This window comes from Miscanthus floridulus, unplaced genomic scaffold (assembly GCF_019320115.1).
Source record: "Miscanthus floridulus cultivar M001 unplaced genomic scaffold, ASM1932011v1 fs_548_1_2, whole genome shotgun sequence".
NCBI classification, from domain to species: Eukaryota; Viridiplantae; Streptophyta; class Magnoliopsida; order Poales; family Poaceae; genus Miscanthus; species Miscanthus floridulus.
Window position 1 is genome coordinate 33067 of NW_027096913.1, and position 2301 is coordinate 35367.

The window sequence follows — 2301 nt, forward strand, 5'->3', positions numbered from 1 at the left end:
AAGCTTATGGGGGAAACCTTGACTTTTGTGCCTCAAAAAGTGATCAAGTCTCAGGTCTTGGCTGATTTCGTGGCTGAGTGGACAGATACCCAACTGCCACCTGCTCAAATTCAAACGGAGTGCTGGACCCTATACTTCGATGGATCCCTGATGAAGTCCGGGGTAGGTGTGGGTCTGCTCTTCATCTCGCCCAACGTAGTACACATGCGCTACATGGTGTGGCTCCATTTTGCCACCTCCAACAACATGGCCGAGTACGAGGCCCTCATTAATGGCTTGCAAGTTGCCATCAAACTTGGGGCACGGCGTCTCAACGTCCGAGGCGACTCGTAGCTCATCGTGGATCAAGTGATGAAGGAGTCAAATTGCCTCGACCCTAAAATGGAGGCTTACTGCAAATTGGTACGTTGACAAGTTCGACAGCCTCAAACTAAACCACGTCGCGCGGAAGTACAACGAGGCCACCGATGAGCTGGCAAAGATGGCCTTGGCATGGGCCCCGGTCCCCCCGAACGTCTTCGCCAGAGACCTCCACAAACCTTCCATTGACTACACCTCGACGACAGAGGAGGGCCCACCTATGGGACCCATGGCGAAGCTCGATGCCCCCTCTGCTGCCGAGACCCCCTCGACCGAGCCCGAGGTCATGGAAGTCAACACCAAGCCTCCACAGACTGATCAGGATGTGGATTGGCGAATCCCGTTCCTCGATTGGCTTGATCGGGGGGAGCTTCCTGGCGACAGGACCGAAGCACGATGGCTTGCACGCTGAGCCAAGACCTATGTCCTCTACAATGATGAATTGTGTAGGTGAAGTCCCTCAGGTGTCCTCCAACGATGTATCACTGCCAAGACGGGCTGAGCCCTGCTTTGGGACTTGCACGCAGGCGCTTGCGGGCACCATGCGGCGCCTTGGATGCTCGTGGGGAACGCTTTCCGCCAAGGGTTCTACTGGCCGACGGCGGTCGCCGATGGTACCAAGCTAGTATGCTCCTACAAAGGATGCCAGTACTATGCTTGGTAGACACATCTCTCGGCCCTGGCCCTACAAACCATCCCCATCACGTGGCCATTCGTCGTGTGGGGGCTTGACATGGTTGGGCCTCTACAAAAGGCCCTCGGGGGCTACACCCATCTACTGGTATCAATCGACAAGTTCTCCAAATGGATCGAGGCTCGTCCGATCAATCGAATCAAATTCGAGCAGGCAGTGCTGTTCTTCACTGACATTATCCATAGATTTGGGGTCCCCAACACCATCATCACCGACAACAGGACACAGTTCACCGGCAAAAAGTTCCTGATGTTTTGCGATGACCACCACATCCGTGTGGCCTGGTCGGCCGTAGGACACCCAAGGACCAACGGCCAAGTAGAGCATGCCAACGGCATGATCCTACAAGGCCTCAAGCCAAGGTTTCACAACCGGTTGAAAAAGTTTGGCAAGAAATGGCTCGCTGAACTCCCATCGGTCATCTGGAGCCTAAGGAACACTCTAAGCCGAGCCACGGGGTTCACGCCTTTCTTCCTGGTCTATGGGACCGAGGCCATCCTCCCCACTAACTTGGAATATGGTTCCCTGAGGCTACAAGCCTATAACGAACAAAGTAACCGCACCACCCGAGAGGACGCCCTTGATCAACTGGAGGAAGCCCGAGATGTCGCGCTACTACACTCGGCCAAATACCAGCAGAGCCTACGGCGCTATTAGGCCCAACGCGCCCGAAGGCGAAGCTTGAAGGTAGGCGACCTGGTATTGAGGCTAGCATAGAGCAACAAGGGCCACCACAAGCTGACCCCACCATGGGAAGGGCCATACATCATCGCCCAAGTACTGAAGCCCGGGACCTACAAGTTGGCCAATGAGAAGGGCGAAATCTTCACCAACGCTTGGAACATAGAACAGCTACGTCGCTTTTATCCTTAAATTTCCAAGCATTATATATATCGTTTCTCGGAATACAATTAAAAAGCGTTCTTTAGTTGGTCTAATTTTTTGAGAAAACCCCCCTGAGCCCATCGTGGGTCTCGGCAATACGGTAACACGGTAAGGGAGACTTGGCTCTGCCTTGGCAGAACCAAGCCTCCCTCGGGGGCTAGATGGGGGACTCCCCCTAGGTCCCACACACCATTCTTCAGTCGTTTTTCACAAAAATTCCTACGCCAAGACTCTAGCATGCTCTGACGAATCGGTTGTAAAAACCCCTCGGACCAAGGTCTGTTTCCTAAGCAAGAGGCTGGTAGAGTCGCGAGACAGCCTATGCCTCTGGGCTACGGCACTCGCTCACTACCTCTTGCCCA